Below are 24,721 nucleotides of genomic sequence, written 5' to 3' on the forward strand. Positions count from 1 at the left end.
TAATGGATCTTTATTGTAGTACAGAATAAACAAGCAGAGATAATTTCCAGGCCCCTATTTTCTGAGAGTCACATCAAGGACAATCTATTCTGTTGAGGGTAAAGTTTACATATGCTTTTTATAACAGAAATCTCATCAAATGCTGAATCTACATTAAATATATAAACCAGTTGTAATACTGGCGCTGAAAAGGGCAATCCCAGAGTGAAAAAAAGTAATTTCCATTTGGGACACATACTTCTAAAACCTATTTTAAAACTGAGTCTTTATATTCCGTAAATTACTCCACAAACTGTACTAACATTCTTCTACAATGAAATCTGCTTATGAAGATGTAAAGACCACATGAAAACAAAATGAAGCAACGATGGAGGTCTAGCTACTTATGAAAATGTAAGATATAAAGCTTGGGCACTAGTTTGGTTTTATTAAAATGACTGATACAAAAAAGACACTGGCTGAGAGTCATGAATCCACTCTAAATTAGTAGAGAGTTAAGAACAAATAAAGATGGCAACAAAAACAATTCCATAAAGTAAGAATGGTTTTGCTAATTGTACCCTCAATATGTGCTTGACAAATGTGTGACTGCAATTCAACATTTTGTCTACTCATTCTTTTTTTAAGCTTCTGACTGGCTGACTGTATATTTTATTCATTTACAGGGAATTAATGCCCTGGACTTACTAATATATCAGCAAAAGCCCACATTCACATGCTACTTAGCAATTTTGTCATTTAGTATAATGTCATATCTGTGTATGACACAACTCACCTATTTTATCAGTCTACACACTTTAAAACAGGAACTTTTATCTTCCTATGCATTTATTCTGCTTCTTGGAGAGTAAGTCCCACAACCTAATGCTGCCAGACATTATCATAGTATATATGACTTAATATTATTTGTAATGTATCAACCTTTAGTTCTGCTGTGTGTTATAATTTTGTAGCAGCACAAAGAAAAAAATTGATATTTGGACCCTTTACTGAAAACTGCAAAGCTTTGCCATAATGTTCCTAGGTCCTTTGCTTTGAACATAATAAAGCTAACCTAACTACAAAGGTATCAGAAAGGTAAAACTCCTGCAATTTAAGTGAAAGTAAGACAAGTTGTCACAGAGATACAGAGTTCATGTTCATTAAGTGTAATCATCACAACGTAGTCTTATTAATCATCAGAGCTTATGTACAAAAAAGAACAGTATTGTGTTATTTTTTACAAGTAGGTACTTGGATCCCTCATTAAACAACCTACACAATAAAATGTTCGCCCCAAGTCAAAAGCACTGTTCAGTTTAAATTCCTGAATACTGCTTTACTGGAAGACCAGTCCAGTACATTTAAACATTAGACAATTTCCAAGTTTCCTAGACTATTTAAAAGTACAACATATGTTTGAGAAAAGGAAACAATTCTCTATCATTAGTAGTGGGTAGTGTAATTTTAGCTTCACATGCTCATGATGGGAAAATAAGACAAAACAGTATTTTTAGCAATTATAAAAATATACATAATAATCAAATGTTACCGTGACTGCATTTCTACTGAACAGTTTTTTATTGATTACACTGGGTGAAGCAGTAGCTACAGAATTTTTTTTCACTAAAAATTAGTGAATAGTCAAAAAAAACAAGTCTTACATATTTCATTTATGACTATAATATAATTTTAAAAAAATACCAAGTGTTTTCTATAAATCCTTACTGTACATGCAATATTCCTTCATCAAGTCACAGTAAGAGTCAGAAATTCATTGGTGGGGTTTAATGTCAACTTCATTAACTGCATCTAAGTATTTTATCAAAACAATAAAGCAAGAAAAATAGAAGTATGTAGTTAGTAATTCATTAGTTTATTTATAGAGTTAGAACCCAATACTAAGCAAAAATTAGACTTTTATAACTTTATGTGCTAAAATTCTGTAAGTAGCTTTACAATCAAAGACAATAAACCAGTAAACATTCACATGCAGTATGTCTATTTTAAATAAAAAGGAAACAAGACAGACTTTTCAAAATTACTAATTGTTTACATCTACAGGGTATTGACTGAAAAGAAAGTTGTTCCAGAAAGAAATATCTTGCTTAATAAAGCAAGAATATATTTTTCTCCAGCACTGCATTCTTCCTGACGAAGGAAAGCTTTCCTATTATCCCTGCAGTAAGAAAAACTTTTTAACATTTTATATTACATGAACCATACCTTTTTTCCTTGTGTTTCACCATATCCATATCATATCAACTGGCAGGAAAAATGACAAAACGGTACAGAGATTGAAACAAGCCAATACAAGCAGAAACTGCAGGTTGGCTTTCGGCAATACAAGATGACAGCCTGTTCCTGTCTACAGAGACTGCCTAAGAGCTTGCAGAGAAAAGAAGTGTGTTGCCAAATCTTAATCCCATTGCTGCATTCACATGGTGCTGCCTCACCTCTGCAGCTCCTACAAGTTTACTTCCAAACAGTCTGTGGAAATTCTTCCCTTGTAAGAACTCCATAAGCATTTCAATGTGATCACAGACACACAGATAATAAAATCTGATACATTTAATGTTTAATTTTGCAGACCTACTGGAGTTTGTGTTTACATTACTGCAAATGAAATGATGCAATGCTAAATTTATCTGAAAGCACTGCTGTGGACTCTCAGTATTGTATGAATTTATAGAAAAGAAATTAATTTGCAATGCCAGCCATTGAGTGATTTCTAAAATGTATTTATAAATACAAAAAATAAGGTCACTGGCGTGATGTAAACTCACGGTAAGTAAAAGTAAAATAATTCTTCCCACATTACATTTGTCACCTCTAAGCTACTAATGCAATTATAGTGCTGCAGAAAATTTACAGATTAATAGGGAAAAAAACCAACTTTGAGACAAATTATATGATCAGAAGAGGATTATTTCTTATTACAGTCCTCTTGAACCAGTTCCCAAGCACACTGCTGAGGCTGCCACACACTGCTGTTCTCTGATGCTGCAGTGTCTCTTCCTACTGACCCACCAAATCTCTTCACAAGAGGGCACAATTTCGAAAGGAAAGGCCTGGTTCACAAGCCATTTTTGCAAGCCTAAAAATTCCATGGACAACTGTATGCTACTTTAAGAGGGTCATAGAGGAACACAAAGTGGATGAAGAAGAATTTTTGCTTGTGCAGGAACTGAAATAAGCAGCTTTATGAATCCATTTTTTTTGGTGATTAAAGATACATGGAGCCAACATGAAAGTACTACAGCACACTGGGAATTTTGTGGCTTTTCTCAGAAAGGGTCCTTAAAGTGGGTCACACTTCAAATAAACATGAATAATTCCGTATCTGGTATCCTGAGTAACTTTATCTCAGAAGTGGGCCTTGTTACTATTTAGTTAACCCTCAAATACTGCTCTTCAGTAACTTGATCTGTGGACAAACATTGATTGAAAAAAGATTATAGGTGAGAATAACAAGTTATGGAAAAGAAAAAAACAACTAAAGTATGCAATAAAGGTAATGATGACAAAGGTAAAAGCAGGAAAGCCACTGACTAGCAGGAGTGTTGAAGAACCACTGAGTAGTAGAAGGTGTGAAGTAAACGTGAGACCTGCATATCTTCTGAATTCTTTTTAAATAACACAACACATCACTCACTGTCCTTAAGATACCTTCCTTAACAGTTATGGAAACACACAGAAAAAAATCTCTTTTAAAAGATATGATACAGTTGCATGCTAGGATGCTGGGAAAGTAAAAAGCATGAAAAACATGCAACTATTAGTAAAACATAGCTTCATTCAGTATTCTCTTACAATAATTAACAGCAACAAGTATATAAAAAAGATACATGGCAGAGAGTATTATGTACAAAGAAAAGAGATATAATGACTTCTGAAAAAAAAACCCATAACAAGTGTTTTAATATTATTGTATTTATCAGTACTATCAATTTTAAATACAACATCATTTAGACAAGTAATGCAAAAATAGCAGGAAGTAGTTCAAGTCTATAAAAAAATTTATAAAACTTCTTAACCTTTGTCATTAAACACTCCAAAGATCAGTACATTAGAACCATTTTAAGTATTGTAGGCTCTGGCATTACAATACAGTTTTCTCATTCTTCCGAAACTGAAGCAAGAACAATTTCACAGGCATGCTTTTGCTGAATAAAACTTCCTAGAATACATATGACATACTTTTCTACAAAATCTTTCCTTCCTCTAAAAATAATGAAACATCATACAGCAACTACATGTGAAGGACTTTTCTTTAGAAAAAAATAATTTGTTTAATAACTGATCTTCTGGTATTGTCTTGATATTTTAACATGTGCTTCAGTATCCAAATTCCCTAATACCAATTTGCAGTTTACTTTCTCAAGCGGTACAAGCTGGATTTTAGAGGTCATATTCAGGGAAAATGTACTTTTGATTGACAAGGCATGATGACTTTAGGATCTTCTAAAATTTGGTTCATTGTTTTCATACAGATTTGTGTCTAGAAAACAACCCCTTGGAATTCCCAAGCTTGAAAAGAACAGGGTAAACACCTCTCCCATAAATACCAATTTCATTACATCTTTTGGAGACAGAGATGAGCAAAAGGGCAACAGTAAAACAAAGCTGGAAGGAGAGTCCATATGGTTAATGAGTGCGAGGAACAGCGGTAGTCTATTCTTGCCTATTTTATAACCAGTAATGAGTGTTTCTGCACAGAATGACAACATAGGAGGTACACACAGTTTTCTGCTTTCTTGCCCATGATTAACTCTTGTTGAAATGCATCTGTCAAAATTTAGAGTCTTTGACTGAGGCATATCATACAAATATTTAAAGATACCTCTCCTACAGAAAACATACAGTGGATACACTTCTAACCATGCTGAGGTATGCAACACAGATTAGCTCCTCAAAAAAATCCCCTACCATTATTATACATGTTGTTAAACTACAAGTCACAAAACCCGGCTATTCTCCTTTAGGAGGCCTGCCAAATGTTACACTGGAAACAGAAAGAAACATCAATAGATGCTCTACCTGCTAATATTTAAAAAAAAACTACATCTCAGATGATAAGCCTGTTTCAAAACCACTTCCTGCATAACAGGTGGCCCTACTTTTATGGGAGATTATCAATGAAAATATAGTCATCTTTACTATAGTCATTCCAATCTCAGTGGCAGCTTCTACTTCCATTGTGAAGTAGGGGAACGATTATTGTTCTGAATGAAAAAATAACTTATTGTAATGAATGAATATGATAAAGTTCAGATAAATAGTTGTAATTGTTTTTCTTAATTACAAGGAAATTTATTCCAAGATAAATCTGAAGTTTGCTGGAAGGCATCTATGGGCATTTAGCTCATAATGTATTGATGTTTTCATGTATATGGACATTTTAAAGGAGACATTAATGATTTCCTAGCAAAATGGTTTTGAAAGAAGGTAACTGAAAAAAAAAAAAATTTGCAATGGATTTAGCTAAGCAGCTCTACAATCTGTAGCTTTACCTATATACTGTGTGCTGCTAAGGCTCACAGTCTTTCATAGCTACTACTCCACAAATGCTGCAGAAACATTCTTTGAGAATTTAGAACTAATCAACTGAACAAAAGATGTCATTTGAACTCGAAGTTCCTAACTCCTGGTGTCCATAATAAAAATCTTCATTGTAAGTGCCTACCACCACATTATTATCCAAAGTGTGAACCCTGATACCATCTAGCACAGAAACTGCTTTCCTCTTTTAAGCTTCTTTAATGTGCAGCATGATCCACTATGCAAAGAAATACTTCAAGACAGCCAATCCGTTCTTGGCAGACTCCACAAAACAACAGTCTAACAGATTTATTCAAATACAATTTAAGTGCACTTCTGGCAGATAAACAATGAAATTCTCTCTCCTCTTTGGGGACTTAGGGTTTGTGTAGAAAAACATAGCACTATCTAAATTCCATGTATAGTCTGGTAATGCTCTCTATCAGTTGAATTTAAGATCATCATGTCCCTATGGTCTGGAACATATTTCTTTTTACACAAAGGCTTGTCAATCTAACTAAACGGACAGCATTCTGAAGTGCATCCCTGCACATACACACACACACACACACACACACACACACACACACACACAAAGTAGGGAGACAGAGGAGGCAGCTGACAAGTCCACGTTCATTAAAATTATCAGTTCGGAGTTGTTTCTAAGCTTCCATCAGGAACTCCAATATCACATGAAGGACATGAGCTAAGTATTGACATGACTAAAACAGTCAGGAGTCAGGCACGGTAAGACATCCTTGCTCTCTTCGTCCTAGCAAGGGTCAGCAAGAAAAACAAATGCTTTTCCTGTCAAATACACTTTTCATGTATTTTTCAGTATCATAACATATGGATCTAATAGCATTTACAAGAGATTCCATTCATCAGTGGAATCCAAGAGATGAACAACACTGTCCCCTCCAACCCACATCAACAGCTTTTTTGGAGTTTGTTGTTCTCTCAGTCCAAGGAAGAAAAGCAATGTTGTCTCAGTGTCAAGGAATCTTAGGTAAACAAACCACTACAAAGTGCCTGAGGGATGAGAGTTTAGAGTTTATTGAGCCAGCATGAGTCATATATGGTGTGACCTGTTTTTAGAGAAGGTGACATTGTCCCCAGCTGCAGGATTTTCTTGACAAAAAGGTGAAGGTGCTTTATTACTCAGCTTTGTTTTCCTTCTAAAGAGAACAATCCATCTCTGCAGAACACTGACTATATGACCTCTTAATTAAGAGTTGTCAATTCTAAAATAGATTTAATTTCAGAGTGACCTTCTTCGACATTCCACAAAGAGCAGAAACTTTGTGCTATGGAACAGAGGCAAACTCCATATTTCCTACAAATCTTTAAATACATAACTCATTAGCTTTCTGCTTCTCTATCTGAATGGAAGTGGCGAGAGCACGTATCTGAAAGGAACTGTACTACAGTATACAGTCTGGGAAAGAAAAGAAGATGACAACAGCCAACATATTCCCTTTGGTCTGCTTGCCAAGTCTGTCCCAAAGCCGAAACCCCAGATGCAGAACTCTGGTGTTCTCCCACATACCTTCCATGAGTTTGTCTGTGTAGGTTTGTCCCAAAGGGCTTCAGTTTTTTAAATATTTTGGAACCTGTGTCCATACCAAGACATGCATTTGCAATACATTAAACACCCCGGTCCTTTCACTGAGAAAGTGTGAGCTGCATTTTGAGTTCCAGTAAATTATGCTTTTCATCACAAATATTCTGTATGATTTGATCCAAACCATCCCTGGAAAGCTTCTCCTTGGTGAAAGGAGAAAAACATTCCCATGAAAAATTATTTCCTCCAAGAACATACATGGGAACTCTCCAGCACATAAAATTACACCAGTAAAGAAGGACGAAAGGCAAGAATGCAGGAGACCATTTTAGCAGAATTTTAAAAAAACAGACTGAAGCCTAACTTGCACTTCTTATACCCGCCAAAGACCTGCTGGAAAATTTGCATTCTCCATCACTAAAGACCTTAACATTTTCTTTCCTGCATAATTCCTAGTTTCTGAAGTTTATTTTAAAAATTTACAAGTACTGGGTGGGTGAGTATTTTCACTTACTTTCCAAAACACCCTGGAGGAAAAACTATACCCCAAAATCAGTACATAATACTACTCTTGGTTTGCAAATACAGAACCTATGGGAAAAATAAGTATGTAAATAACATTTCTAAAGTGAAAAGTACTCAGAGGAAGAATCAGAAAGAAAATCTATAATGTCTAACTTCAGTGTCTTGCTCTTTGCTGACCAGCTCTCACTCAACGGCCATGATTATAAGGCTGGACAGCCCTTTTTCTACTGCTTGAGCTTCCCAAAGGATTTCATACCTCTTTCAATCAGCTGGGTGAAGATAAACTGGTGTATGAATCAGTCACTCTTAGTTACTTGTGTGCACAAACTCACATTTTTCAGAAGAGATATATTTGACAACCCTGTTACCTTAATTATATGTAAAACTAAAAGTTAACACTGCCAAAAATCTTTATGCACACTATACAACCAGGAAACCTTTATTCCCTCTTTTCTTCTGAATGCTTGGAAGACATATAAAAGAAATTATACTGCCAAGTTTTGAGAGGCAAAGGTCTGAGAATAAATCTAATACATAAAAATTACAAAGATGATCAAAATTATTTTCTAAAATAGTGTCTATGAAATCCAGATGTTGATAAGTTTTTGGTACCACATTCTTTTTGTATCATATATTTGTATTTGTAATTTGAAGATTTTAATTCTAAAGTTTTATGAAAAAGTTGCTCAGAAGAATAACTGCCTACTGAACAGCTACAGATGTTAACTAGCAACAGAACTTTCTTTCACGCAACATTTTTAACCTATCCAGGAGTACTCTCCAAAAGTGCATGTAAGGAATCGGTGTCAGTCATACTATTCTTAAATATAAATATAAACTTTCTATTAATCTAATTTTAGCATTCTTATGAGCTAAATATTTTTTTAGAAAGATGCTATTATTTTTGAGCTTTTTGAGCTACTCAGATGATTTCTTTCGGCTGGATCAGAAAATATAGCTACATGCTGTGTTTAATAATTAAGATTTTCATCTGATTCCACCTACTGGTAGGAAAATTGTTTTCTATAGCCTTGACAATAGTATAAACAAGAAAAAACCTTTGCCCACAATGTTATTCAAGTAAAGGAGAGTAAAATGGACAATTGGTTTTTTCAACAAAGAATCTAATTTTAAATTTACTAGTAAAGTGTTGAAGGAGTGATACTCCATTTTTTTTAACTCACAGGCTGTATTGAGGCTTGACTAACTTTAAATCCTAAACTTGTTTGAAATATATAGCATTGAAGACTGAAAAAAAATAATTTTAAATTGTTCTTTTATACAATCTATTCTATTTACTGTTTTGTACTGTTCTTTATATGAAAAAAATGTTTCTTTTCATCATTTTGCCAAGAGCAACATTTTACTAGACACAGATTTTTAAATGTTTTTAAATACATATATGAACACAAAGGTCATTTTAATCAACAACACAAAGCAGGCTGAATAAATCTTTTATATTACGATAATTTGCTCAAAATTAAACTTCTTTTTGTTTATATTCATATAAACCTAAGTGTCATGGCATAAGACTATCCAAGAGAAAATATGATCTCTGTTCAAGCCATATAAGAACAAAAAGCCAGGAAGGTTGGCTCCATGATGGGCAATTTCACCTCAGGAAAAGATTATTTTGTCTGGTTTGTAGAAGAAAGTCAGAAAAACACTAAAACTAAACCTTAACCATTTTCTAAGGATTCCCAAGCTGGTAAAGGGATGGATCTCAGAAAACAAAGGTTTGACATACACATCATTGACCTTATTGTCCTAAATAAAACATGGGATCTCGGCCAACTGACCTACATGACATCACAAAGTCTGTGAAAAGACCTGACTGCTACTTGATGCCACAGGATGGAAGAAGACCTGCATCTCTAACTGCACTCTTTAGCTGGGAGAGTGGAGGAAGGCTTCACCGCAAATTGCCTGAAGGAATCCTTGAATACCCTTTAAATATCATGAAAACACTCCCCTCAACAATCATTAGGAAAATATACCTATACACGAGCCCTTTTTTTTCATCATCTTTTTTGGGCTCCTCCTTTGGCTGACCATCATTCAACCAGGATGGGAAGAATACTTTTTAAAAAAAAATAAATATTATAGAAGTCATTCAGAATTTCAGGAGGAGAAAACAGCAGTGTGAAAAATGCTTAAAAAATTATGGGAAAGGATCTTTTCAAAGCAACTTTGGACACCAGTGTTTGTTGAACCTTTTGAAGTGCTGTGGCCTTTCTGAGGGTAAATAATCATATAAAACATTTTAGACACAATAAGATTCATAGCACAAACCAAAGAATTTACTCCCAATATAGCATATATATGTTTCTGCAAGAGTGCAGACCATATGAAGTATAAACTAGCACACATTTTAGCAGTGTTCTACTGAGTATGTGTTTCGCTGACCAGTGAAACAGTCAAAAGGCAGGTAAGATTGCAAATGCTCTTTCTTCACCAAATATTTGACACAAAAAAAGTGCTGAAGCACCTTAGCTCAGAAAAAAAGCTCTTATATACCACACTGCAAGTAACATTTCAACTCTAATTTTTGCAAACAAGCTGAACATTTGTTCTACTGTATTTTTAAACATTATTTATCTTTGAATGTTGAGAAATAAATTAGTTACAAGAAGAATAACAGAGCCATGAAGTTTGGAGTCACATATAGTAAGTCTGTTGAGTCTACTCTAAGCAAGTTTACTGCCAAGAAGAATCTTAAAAATATTTCTAAATAGTCAGTTACTTCCAGTAATAAAACAAACCATGAATGCTTCCATGTGCAATTAAATCTCCCCCTTGTTTGTGCACCATGACTGAACTAATAAACCTCCAGAACTGGGAATGTGCAGCACAGTGCACACACCTCAATTACTGTGAATTAGGGAAAACAGGAGCATGTGGAAGCAATAGCATTATTTGTTTTTTCCATTGTATTGTATTTCAGCTCTTTCCTTGCCTTTTCATTAGCTACTGAAACAATGACGTAACATGGTGATGACAATTCCATTTCACACGTGCATCGATTACAATGTATTTGAATAATTTCTTACTTTTCAGACTATATGCACAAACTTGCTTTTATTAGATCAAATCTGTAGTAAATGACAGTATGAAAGACATTATGAAGTACTTCTTCCATCATTTTCTAGTATGCTAATCGTAAATTTTGAAAAAAATAATTTTAGATATTTGGTTAGTCTGAAGAAAAAACAAGGGAGCTGTATATCAATCTTCCAGTACATAAAAGGATGTTAGATTCCTTTCTGTCCATAAAGGAGCAAAGAATAAAAACGATTCACCAGCATAACAGAAATTCTGTCAATAGACATTGACTGCTCCATTGTTATCCCCTACTATGTCTACTCCAGAAACCATCCTGAGATGTGTATCATGAAGTCATGCCCCCAAGTAGCATTGTGTGCAAAGAGAAGTATTTAACAGTAGCCACACTCTTTACTGTACCTGCCTAATCTAGACTTTTAAAATAGTCAAGTCACCTCTGCATTCACACCAACTAGCAATCCAACACTTTGAGAAGCATGGCTTTCTGCAGAAAATGGTATTTAATGAAACTGTGCTCCAAATGTATGGAAAAATGGAATTCTGATCTGCAGGCAAAGGTGCCTGAATGCTACTGTAGGACATGGGCATACAGCTCAGAAAGAATGCCCCAGCCTCACTCGCTGTGTCAGTGCAGACACAGAGCAACAGCCAATCTGTCTGCAAAGATCATGGCAAACCCCTCATAATCTGCAATAAACCAGAGGCTGGAGAAAGGTCTATCAGGTATGATCTTTCACTAGTTTGTGCCCAATTTTAAACCTTTAGAATTAGTATCTGAAGTGGGGGAAAATGGTTTCATTACCATTTGGGCTTTGGGGTTTTTCTTCCAAGCATCCAGTTGTCTGATTTAATCAAACACCAGCGCCAAGCCTGGAATTCCATTTTGCCTCAAGTTCAGTTTTCAGATTTTTTCCCCGTTACTTCTGACTAAAGAAATACCCACCAATGCCAATTAAAAGTGATAATACAGCAGAGAAAATAGATCAAGATTAGCAATAAAACTGTATGAATTATTCTATCCACCAGATGGCATATGCCTCACATTTTACTTCAAACATAGTACTATTTCAATGACAGGTGCAAAGATCAGATTTTTCTTATTTCTTTTTCTTCTAATGTACTAATTTCAATTATATTTTAGTATTTTTACAGTTTCAACTGTAAATAATGAAAATATGTGTGCTGTAACCATGGTAGGGAAAAATGAGATAATTTCCACACTTAAAAATACACACAGTCTATCTACAAATCTCTTTTGAAACCTTAGCCTTTGCTCTCCTAGCAAAGAGATGCTAGCACAGTTCTATCAGGAATGTTACACCTGTAAAACATCCTTGCAGAGATCTGGGTCAGCATAAATACGAGGATTTTTATCTAATGAAGTCTTATTGTCAAAGGGCAGCAGAAAGACATTTTATCGTCATGGCTATCATACTACATACTCACAGTTACTCCTGAGTATATATATATGTGCATGTATATATACATCCAAACCAGGCCTAAATGGAAATCAGTGATGACAGTGATGTAGCAGTCTTGTCAATACTTTCAAAGAGTGTTTCAGTGGAACTAAAGCCCAAATTTTCACTGGACTCTGAAAAATCAAACTTGTGAATCCCTAAGACTTCCAGCTGTTGCTGGTCTGATTATGAGGAACGCAGGGCATCTTGAAAATCATGGTAATTTTATTCAGTAGACTAATAGAAATTTGTATGTCTAATTTAAACACACAGTGTTGACTGCAATTTTTCTGAATAGTACCAAAGTGTGAATTCTAACGTCATAGAAGTATAATGAGAATTACTGTATAAACAAAACTTTCTCAGATCATCTCCCTCTTGTTCTCAGGACTCAACTCTAGAATAGTTTGAACCTTCATGTGCTTTCATTGGCTGATGTCAGTCAGACCAATTGGTCATCTGTCCATGGATTAGGCTAAGTTAAAAGTACTATACTGGACAACACGATAACAGTTGGCTGGACAGGAGCAACTTGCAACAATTAGAAAAATGCAAATAGCTGTTGAATCAGGGATGTACAAAGTCTAATGGTCCTACAGCCATTCAATCCAAGCAAATCCTACGATAAAACCCAATTCAGGCAGGGCGTATAAAGTATAATTTCTTTTACGCCCTTCATTCTTACCTGAGCCATATGTCAATAAATGCAGAGGATCAACTGCTGGACCACTGGACCATGTTAATGGATGTAGTAATAAGGAGATCCTCTAACTACTGATCATATAGAAGAGAAAATCAGGTAAAGTGTTTTAATAAGTACTTCTCTCCTGTGCAAGAGAAAAAACTGGTACCAGTGAGTTGCCTATAGTGTTTGCTTGCATAAAAAAGTTAAAAATTAGAAAAATACAAAAATTAAAACTGCAGAATGCTCAGTGGCAACAAAACTGGCGTCTTTCAAAAACAGAGTGTTTTCAAATTTCCAGTTAATATTTTGTCAATGCTTAATCAATTTCATGAATGTTTCTTAATGAAAAAAAAAAAAAAATCATGAGGCAAATATGTAGAAGAAAATATAATATGGCTTTCCATGTTACAAAATGACGAATGCCCCAAACACTCTGTTAGCCTACAATGGTAATCTTGACAAGTCATTAAGAAGTTTTTTCCCCAGTCTTAATGGGTATTGAAGACTTAAATATCTTAACATCTTGGCCTAACATCATGGCAAGGTTTTTATAAAAAAATATCTGTAAGCCTTGAAACTTGTTTGATAATCCTGCAGACATGCTGTGCTATCCAGCCCCTGCTCACCTAGCAGCTGCTCCAGGTCCCTGGTACAGCAGTGGGATTCCCTCCCAGGCAGCTGGAACTGACACAGGCACAAAGAGAAGCTCTATGATGTGATTCAGGACAAGCCTAAGAGATAAGGTATGCTAACAGGAGGAACAGCATTTTCTTCAGCACACTTAAATGTGAACATTAAATGGTGAATGTGGAGGGTGTGTGAGGAAGGCCCTGCAGTAACTCCCTAGCTCAGTAAGGTTTCAGTAAACCACAGGTTTAGTGGCATTGGAGCCTGGGATTCAATGCCTTCAGTCCACTCACATCTTAGTCTTCTAAGAAACTTTGTTATTCTAAGCTTTCCAAAATTCCACGTCATTCTATTTCATTATTTAATTTCATTTGTTGACCAGGTAAGAATTTGAAACCAATTTTTATCGAACATGAGACTCTAACTCTTCTTGAAGATCTTTTTTTTTTAAAACTAACAACCATTTTTAAAATGGTCAATTTGATCAAATACTTTTCATAGCAGAAATGTTGAGAAAAAAAATCCTATAAAATATCATCTAATTAAAAACCCAAGAAGGTAGTAAAATTGCCCACCTACTGAGCCTTGCCACACACGCTTGGCCTTGCCACATCAAGCCTTGCCGAAGTGTCTCAATTCACAGTGATTTAAAAAATCAAATGGTGACTGGAAATCTCTCTCCAAATTCTACTAATTTTCTCTATATTTCTACTTGAAAGTACAAGCTCTGTACATAACTATCATGACAGCAACTAGCACTGGTTTACATCTGTCTTAAGTCCACAGAAAACCAGCAAATCTCTTCGTTCTGGTTAGGTTTGATAACAAGATTTTGTCAGCTTTTGCTGTCTACATTTTTCAAGTCCCAAAACTCAAAGGACGCTTTGTCAACTATCTTTTATTTTCCTTCCAAATTTTTCATAGAACACTGTCTCCTTTTCATTAGTTCTTCCAGTTAACTGCCCTTCATATATCCCATTAGCAAATTCACCCACTACCGTTAAATCAATTTCCATGTCTTTCACTTAATGAAAAAAAGGGGTTTTCAAGTTTTGTTCTCTTAGATCCACTGAGTCACAACCACATGGGTATGTCCTGGGAATCTGCTTTCATCTTGGCTGTTGTTTTCCTTGTGATTTTTTGCAGACTGGAGAAACTTAAATTCAGCAAGGATCAGAGGAATCTGGTCATCAATGCCTAATATAAATATTAATTAGCATATACTTATCTCCTGATGAGTACAGTAGGAAAAAAAACCTTACAAATGTACTATGCTCTATCATAGTTGGATTCAACTTCGGCCAAAAATACCAGCTCTTCTGGAAAGCAAATTGCAGTCTTAGAGTGTAACAGTACAACCATTTGCATATCAATCACCCAATGTAAAATTTGAATGTTGTTTATTAACCTTCATATAAAAAAAATGCCTAAGAAGAATATGAAAAGAAGGAGGACAAAAGAAAAGTTTAAACTGAAATATAATAGCTAAAAATGGGACAGATGCCACATAGGATTTTGAGCTCTACAAAGCTGGACTTACATAATTAGGAATGCCCATTAAGGCCTCGCAATTGAATGAAGAAGAAATTTCAGCCTCAAATACTAGACTTGGCTGAATGTAGATTGCAAATATTATAAAAAAGTACTATCTAATAGTAGAGAATTAAAGGAAAATATATTGGGAAATTCTTTCTCTCAATAAAAAAAGTGAAGAATGAAAGACTCCATAAAGACCATCAGTGTAGGGAACAGTAAACATGTTGAGTGTAAGTTCAAGAATAGCACTAGAAGACAAGATCAGACAGCTACTTGATAGGCTTGAATTAAAAACAGCAAAGCTAGTTAGGAGGAGTTAAAAATAACTAGAATTTTCAAGGGAGAGAGAAAAATGCTTCCCCCTTCCTATCACTGAATTTAATGAGAATTCCCATGGAGACTTCCAAGGTGAGGAAGCGTTGAAAGAGAGCACATCTTGGAGTCAGCCACCAAAAGGAACCTGGGGAGAAGGAGCCTGGAAAACCATACAGAAATGAAGAGTGCAAGCTGCAGTGGTCAATCTTTTCCAAATAGCAATAGCTGGACCATATCCTAAGGTTAGGGCTGGCATGAGTAGAAGACTGCAGTACCCTTAAAATGGTATGAAATAAGGCCTAAAAATGGGCAAATAAAATAGCTGAGGTACCTTGTCCAGGGGAGTAAATGCATGTTCTGAGGTTCTGGTGCTGGGACCTTCACTACAGACCCAGCTCTTCCTCTGCTACTCACTGATAAGAAGCTCAGTGACCTAACAGGTAAGGAATATTTAAAGCCCTCAATCTAGGGGACTGATCATGGGAGAACATATTACCAATTGTCCGTGTGCTTTTCTATCGTGCCAGAGGGTGCAGATTAAATAAAGTCTGACCACTCAGCTTTCCAGGGAGGACTAAAACAGCAGAAGGGACAGGTGCAGCTGGATGCCACAGAACAGCCTGCTACTCTAGAACAAAAAAACCCAGGGCAACAGGTGATCCTTCCACAATCCTCCACAGAAATGACCTCAAATCTGAAGATAGGGGGCAATATTTTCATTATTATATATATAAACACCTTTTGGGTTAGTAACTAAGTCATTTAAAGGTCACAAAGAAAGACATCTGAAGCAAGGACAAAACACAGCTGCTCTCTACATGGATATTGAGTCAGTTCACCGTGGATTAAACAGAAACAAAGTGCACTGCACAAGCAAGTCCTAATAGACAGGTAATCTACCAAGTATTCCCTCTCTTCTCTGATACATCAGCCTTGCTTTATTCTGAAAATGTGTATCGAACTCAGTTCTAAAATTGCAAAGTAATTAGTATTACATATAGAACACATGTATCCAAAGCAGTCCAAAACCTGGGGGGTGGAACAGGACAAATATGATGTAATGGCCAGGTAATTATGTAGATCATATATCAGATAAATCAAAATATGCTCCTGCAAACACAAAAACTTGGAACTGCTTGAAAAATTCCATCATGCACACCCAAATTCCCCACACAAAGCTTCACCCTGGTGTTTCCGTTGCTGGATTAATTCTTCTGTATCAAGTGAGTTAGTAGTGTAGCAAAAGCTCTGTAGTATATAAAACATCAAGGTATAGCAAACAGTACTTAATCTCTTGAATTTCAGCATAACTTCATATTCATATCACCATCACATATAATGGTGTCTAACATATTTATTGTACTCTTCCAGCATTTTATAAGGGTAATTTAATTCTGAAGCAAACCATTGATGCATTTATCTCCTCAGCAGCTGAACCACTGTGAGGAAAAACAGGAAACAGCTGGTCAAAACCAACGTGTGATGAGAAATTTATTCAAAACTAGAAAAAAATATGACTCAAAAGTGATCATCATTTACAAAGGCTGGATTTGCAGCTTTTACAAACCAATTGTAAAGAAACACTGTGCAAGCTAAATTACATATGCAGTGATTCACAAATGCCCAGTAAAGATGAAAGAACTTTGTTGCTCAAATGCATTCAAACTACAATAAATATCTATCCACAATCTGTTGGTTAAGGAAAACAATAAAAACAAAAAGAAACAAAATCCTTCTATTTATAGACTTACAGAAAATAAGAAAACTAATACACTGCGGTTAAATATGGTTCATGTTATCCTTCATACTTACAGATAATCTCTATCTTTTCTGCAGCCCTGACCTTGCTGAGTGACTTGGTGTGAATGGACCAAAAGCTTCCTTTATGCTGATGGCAAATCACTGCATCTATGAAACGTTCACACAGCAAAAGGTTTTGCACTCTTGTAGCTCTCCCTGACTGTATTTTAAGTAAGGTAAGTTTCAAAAGGACACATATGTAACCCAGAATACAAGTTACTTTCCTAAAAGGGAAATACTCTGAATGCTCATGAAATAACATGTTTTCCCTTGAAAACACATACATTGACATACACAAGCCACCAGTGCAATCCCAAGATTGCAAACAACAGACAGGAAGTTCAATGTTACAGCTCCCACAACAACAGTAATGTGCTTATATAAAGTAAAAAATCTCACATATGCAAGGGTCAAAACTATAATGGCCTCAAGCATGCTGCAGGATGCTTTAAGCCTGCAAAGCTACTCAAGAGAAATTCCTAATTTAAAACAGGAGATTGAGGACAGTTTGCTCTCAGGAGTATTTTTCTTGATCCAATACAAAATCACTTTTAGAACAATTCTCCAGGCCTCCAATACATTCTTTTGCTTTTGCTGAAAGACAAACCATTCAGAATTATCATTCAGACCTCTATTCAGTTTAGAAGTAGTTCACAGTTGATTGGTTATATACATTTTTTATTAAAAACTTGGGGTTTTTCTTTGCTCTTATGCTCATAACTCTAAAATTCCCTGATATTAGTATTTGGAACTAGTAGGTAAATAAATTTGAAGGTGGGCTTCCACCCCATCCCCTTCACTGGAAACTTAGAGGACATGTCTCTTCTGCAGACTACAGCTACTGAGCTTGCTGAGAATAAAAGGAAATCTAGCCACAGCATATGGAGAGTGTTTGGGAGAAGTTTATCTTCTCCAAGCTCTGAGTGAGCTCACTAGCAACTAACTGCCTCTAAGTCTAGAGAACAGATGAGATCATCACTTGTTTGTAAAACAGCTAGGACACAGATTTCAGTCCAGAAGCAGGGCTTCCAAGCAGTATGATAACATGAACAGTAAAAACCCAGCATAAGCAACTGATGGGGACTGCAGGAAGTTTTATTTATTAAGTTAATGATCCCACTTGAGTTATTACTATCCACCTGGCTACTATTATTATTATCCACCTGGATATTACAATGCATTACATATATCTATACAGGGAATATATGTGACATATATTTATATAGGGAATATTTTTAGTCTAAAACTATAGTTTTAAAAATGCTTAATCTAAGTTTGGCACATGTCTATCTCTTAAAACATTTGACATAAAACTAGGGTTCACATGAACCCAATAGCTTCATTCTGCACATGCTTCTTTTTCTCCCTCCAAGTAACATTATCCCAATAGGAGATTTTAAACAGATTATGGTATGACCAGGATTTCACCCATTCTCTAATACTTGAAGGGAATTCCTAAACACTCTAAGAACTGTGACTGCTGCAACATGAAACTAGAGCAGCAAATAATACATCCTTTGTTTTGCCCACATTTTACTAATGAAGGTTGGTCCATTCTTATTGCTTGAAAACAATTTTTGCAGTATTAAGAGACTAGCATGCAAATAACCAGTACATAACAATCACTTTTAATCACCTTAAAAGAAGCTCACATTGTTTTACTGTGGACTCAAAGTCCAAACAGTAGCAACCCTCAATAGGCATTACAGTTACTGGAAAAGCTAAGAGAAAAAAACCCGACTTTCACAAGAGTTCTTTAGTATATTCAGAGTCTTGCAACAAGTACAGGTGCTGATTTCAAGACAAAAATAAACTTCTTCATTGCTATTGCATGCTTCTGTACTATCACAGCAACCTTCTCTGTAGGTCTCCATATTCCAGTATTTTCTATACTAAAAGCACATATATCTTCAATCTCAATTCCAAAATTAATGTATCTGGTTACAGTTGAAAATAATAAATTTTTACTTTCACATGATTTGCAGGGCAATAGAAGCACTGTCTATAGCATCTATCATTGTCTAGTGAAATTATTAGGAGAACAAAAATTTTTAAAAAAGAGAAAAGAAAAAAGTGGCTACAAATGCAAGGGCTAAATGCTTGTTTCCAGCACTGCCCCACTTATGACATTCCTGATGAAGGCTGTGTGCTGTCACACTGCCCTGAGTCACACTGGTTCCAGAGCTGCATTGGTGTCATTAGCTTTGATTGGTGTGGGAGCACCCTCAGAGCCCCCTGTCACCTGACTGTCCAGCTCATACATCCTTGGACAGCATTTAACGGCTGTATTAAGTTCAATTGTTATTTTGATTCTTAGGTTGTCACCACTCGTATTTTCAAGAAAACTTCATGACCAGAAGGTTCATAACTGTACATCATCCAATCACTTTTCACACATAGAGGAATCAAATAGCCTCATATCTCATGGAAGGTTCCTTAGATATGTAGCAAGTAAAATTTTCCAGTAGACATTTTTCCTCTAAACTGTTCTTGAAATATCATACTGGTAAGGTATATGCCTACAAATTGCTGTCAAGCCAAGCTTATTTTATTGTAGAATAATTTATTTTTAAAAGATTAGGAAAGATTGTAGAAAAAGCAAGATAAATTAAAATGCATATGAAATCTCATAAATTCAGATTTTAGTTTTTCACTCACCAACAGAGTGATCTTTACATGGCACAGTTTTTATTAACTTACACCAGAGTAAACAACCCAACTTTTCAACAGTTCATACAGGTAATGGAGATAACTTAGTTTCAACTGAGAAAGAATTTAGAAAAGTGTCCAACTCTAACACTGTGAAATGAACGCTTTAATGTGCTGCAGGGAAATTTTTTTAAACCAGACCTTCATGCTTCTTTACAGTTAATGAACAGTCACTAGAAGAAAAGTCAGAAAATGTGGAAAAACTGAAGGCATAATATAATGCTCTTGCCAAGACTCCCACACTATTGGCTCTAAATACCGAAGTGTGCTCACAGCTAAAACTCATTGTTCATAATTTGGCCCAATGTTGTTAAAGGTATAAGGCAACTGTAAAATAATACAAAGCATTAAGCTATTTAGCTCAAACCCTATCACATTATGGTAGTAAAATGACTTCTTCTACAGACAGAGGGGAAATTTTATGTTGTTAAAGCTAGCCTTTAAAACTGGAGTAACTCAACCCAAAGAAAATATAAGTATAGAGCTTCATTTTAAAAAGTTCAATTTATTTTTACAGCACTTACTGAAGCGAAAACATAATTTCATGCCTATTTGGCTTCTCTCCTGCTTCCCTGATTTTTTTCCAAATAGTCAATTCTGCTCATTAACTTTTTTCTTCAAACCAAGAAACAAGAAATACAGGGTCCATGTAGAATAAAAACCTGCTTGTCCTTACCTACCAACTACTTTACCATAAGTAAATAAACCTTTATTGTCTAAAAAGCACAATGGCATTTTAACAGGCAAAATACTCATGCACAGTCAGATAAAAAAATTATTGTTGGACTGGAGAAACACTCCAACCACTTGCAGATTATTTGCTTTATGTCATTATTTCCTGTAAATTCCTTTCAGCATGCTAGACTAGAAATTTTATTTCAAAATGGAAAGCCAACAAATCTCAAATCTGCCTGTAGTCCACACCATAGAATGACAAAGTAGCCTTTTTTTGTTAAAGCCTTTCCTTTTGTTAAAGTACAGCATAAACTTTAGCCTGAAGAGCAGTGTTACATTTTAGGTATCCAGGGAAAACTGTGAAGGAAGAGAGTAAAAGTCCATTTAAAGATTTCCATCTTTTAAAATATGCAGCAAGAAGTAAAAATCTGTGAGAAAAACACATAATTCTAACAGAAAGATGATATGACAGCAAATCCAGACCTGAAATTGCTACAGAAACAATTAAAAACAACTCAGAAGTGAAAGTCAGTAATAATGTAATGTTTTTAGGCTACTCTGTGGTGTGAATATCACAGAGTTTGGCAGAATAACTTTACCAATAAGACTTTATGTCCAGGTGATTTCATGTGGACACTCTACAAGCTTTCTGTCTAATAAATCAGATTAGTCATCTGAATGAAACACAGCACATAAACAGGGACTCTCATGCTGCTTATTACTTCTAGCACAGAGGGTAATCAGATGCTTTCAAGTTTTTCTTTCACTTCTTAAGAATCAACAGGGGCTTCTTAATCATATAAATTATGTTTTGAATAGAGTGGAAAAGTTTATCGTCCAAGATACCAGATATAGGAGAGGATTACACTTCATTCTGACAAAATATTGACAATTAAAGGTTACAATTAACCCAACACCTGAGAAAAACAACCAAAAAATGTTCTTACACACACACAGCATTACTAACCCTTCCTTTGCTCATACTATGCTAGCAATTGCAGTAACGAGGTCCTGCATTTGGTCAGTGCAACTGTTGTTGAAACAGCCTAAGCAGACATTATTTCCGTGACTGATAGTGAAATAATCTATCTGTATTTTCAGAAATGCCACAAAAGCATGCACTGACTAGAATTGCTGATACAGCTCTGGAAGGGAGGAGGGCAGCAGAGGGAGGGAACTGAGCTCTCTACAGGTTCAAAATTAAAATCAATATTTATATTAATTACAAAATATTTATTGTAGTTAAGAATATATTAAAAACTAAAAATCAATTAGAAACAACAAAAAATTAAAATACTACCTATTAAACAGAGAACAACTTGTGCCTAGTTCTGTTTTTAAAAAAATATTATAAGATGACTATTTTAGATTCCACATTAATAAAAATTTTAAAATATAATTTTTTATTAATTTTTTATAAAAACGTAAGAATTTTTTACCTCCAAATCTTTTTTCTCTCCTTAACGTTTTGTTAACAGACACCACCAATTGACTATAGCTTTTATGGAAACAAAGAAATCTTAACACAGGACTACTACATTAGCTATGTATATCATAAATCCTTGCATTACATTCATTTAACACAGGAGCCGTAAAAGCACCACAGATGTTACAGGGAATAAAATCAAAACCCTGATGCTAACAAATGCTGAACAACTATATGAAATCATTACATGAATTATGAAACACTCCCACAAGATAAATCTATTCTAGAATCACTACTCTACCTGGGAACAGATGTGGGAGCAATTAATATTTTCTTTAATTGTTGCCTAATTAGTATTTGGCATTTTAATAGTGCCTTAACAACTATGAAGAATGTCAGGTATATTAGAGTGCTAACTTCTATCTGAGCAGAGTTGAGCAAGGCAGCAGAGTTCTTGCTTCTTAAAGCTCTAACTACTGGCACCAGGAATGTAATGACACAGCAAAGATAGTACTGACGCCTACAAAATAAGCTTAACTAAAGAATTCAGCAACTATGTTGTTGCAGCTGCCATCTGCAGATCTCGAGGTCACTTACGTGGCTTGAGAGAATCACTCCGTGAACGTCTAGTGAGCTGCCCAGATTTCATATCTTAGTCAATGGTGGACAGCGTTATTTTTGTCACATTACTTTATCACCACAGCAAAACCACCATCATATCAGGAAAAAACAAAGTGTATTTGAACCTTACATCTCACAGGTCGCAGAAACTCTTGACTCTGGGGGTTAGTCAGATTGTTAACATGGTGCAGCTGAGCTGAACACAAGCAGTAGATACCTGGCCAAGCAAAACCATCACCAGAGCCTGCACTCTCATGATCTGTTTCTACAGCAAATTCTTTGCGCTTGTGACTTCCTTAACATGTACTAATGTGAGGGGCTTGTACTGTTCCGGCACAGACAAGCAACTGTCTCCTGAACAGAAACAACAGCCATGTTACACACACCCATCTGATAAGGGTAAATGCTGCACTGTATATTAGCTACAAAAACTAAGTGCAAAATTGGAAAAAATATTCGATATAAAAATCTTCCCTCTTCATACAACACATTCATTAAATTCAGAGGAGTTTAAATCTGCATATGAAATACCTATCCGCAGTAATAATATCCTACATGAATAAAAATATAACATCATGTATTTTCTATATAGAGCAAATCCTTAGTCCCACATCCCCATGTAGAGGAAGAAAAAAGAAAAAAATCACTCAACAAGACAACAGTTCAGTGTCTTTCCTTTATTAGTTGCTAGAATTTTTATGTAAGGGATATAACAAATGAGACACACATTTTCCTACTTTAAAACATAAAGGTCTCTATTGTTCCATGTTATACCAGTACTGCTATGAAAATTTGATTTCTCCAATTTTTTTTACGCTTGAAGAACAGAACTACTGTTCACTTAGCTGTTCCAAACAGAATGCATGCTCAAAGGGTGAGATAAGGGGAAAGGAAGAACAAATTACCACATTCATTTACTACTTTTTCTTTCTTCCTTTGATTATTAGCATGAAAGATTCCTACAAATGTCCATAATTCATTAAATTATTTTAACCAAGTGCATACATTCAACAGGTCCATATATTTGTCATGTCCATTAAGTTAATTTCTATGTTTGTGTAAATCCATCTATAATGCTAATAATATAAGCCATAAGCACATACAAATATTATTGCAGAAACAATATTTGACATGTACATAAGGAGTCTATATACAGAGGTTGATAAGAAGAAAAACAGTGCGTGCTTGAATGAAGAAAGAAACATGTGGTTTTAAGCTTTCCCTGACCATGAGGAAAACATTCTGTGCATTGTAGTTATGCAAAGTGCTTTACAGTGCCTGTTAATCTTTTGCTGACTTGTAGATAGAACCTTTTCTATTTAAATAATTATTCAGTGAATACTTGTTTTTTTCTTTAGTTCATATATATAGACATAGACTACAAAAGAAATCTTCAAATTAAAGCTCTTCCACCCCAAAATGCTGTATGTTCAGTCTTATACAGTGGTGGTGGAAAGTAGTTAAACAGGCAAGCGCGATTAAAGCTAAGGAACTCAGGTCAAATCGAAAATGTCCAATCAAGAAATACAAACACACCCTTCAGCTATCTCAGCTATGAAACATTGTCCTGTCTCTCTCTCATAGAACTTATAATGATATTTAAATATACCACGCATACACCATGTTAAGTAAACCCACAGAATTATATTCACCCCCTCGTGGAAGAATGATCATGCACTCTGCACTGCATCTGCTGTCCCAGCAAGTCTGTACTTCCACTGACCAGTGTAGTGAATTTCACAATAATCAACAGTACCACAAAGCTCTGCAACCTGGTAAAAAACCTGACGTACACATCTTTATAGAACTCTTCAATTAATTATTTTAATGGAAAAACAATCATTTCTATGAGGATATTACAGGAGGACACAACTGTCATGGAGTCAGAGGGTCCTCTCTTCCCTTATCACTGACAAAATTTCTTATTGGATCATTTTTACCATAGGATTCTGTGATCTTACATAAATGTAAATGATAGATGATTCTGTGATTCCATATATGTAAGTATATCCATTTCAGTCCTACTGAAAGTTGATGAAAACTCTGGGCAGTAAGTGCTACAAATTTCTTTTAGCAGAAGAGATTTCCTTTTTTCTGGACCAATTTATAAGCATAGTGTAGCTGTGACTTATATGACAACACACTCCTTTACCTACCTAGACCTTCTTCATACATTTTAACAGAGAAAAAAACTA

General features: G+C 35.3%; 1 protein-coding gene across 3 annotated transcripts in view; it reads right to left on the bottom strand.

Annotated features, from left to right (window-relative positions):
* Positions 1-24,721, bottom strand: part of PLCE1 (phospholipase C epsilon 1) — a 139,563-nt gene that overhangs the window by 88,777 nt on the left and 26,065 nt on the right. The gene's annotated exons all lie outside the window — the stretch shown is intronic.

Source organism: Poecile atricapillus, chromosome 6, assembly GCF_030490865.1.
Source record: "Poecile atricapillus isolate bPoeAtr1 chromosome 6, bPoeAtr1.hap1, whole genome shotgun sequence".
Classification (NCBI taxonomy): domain Eukaryota; kingdom Metazoa; phylum Chordata; class Aves; order Passeriformes; family Paridae; genus Poecile; species Poecile atricapillus.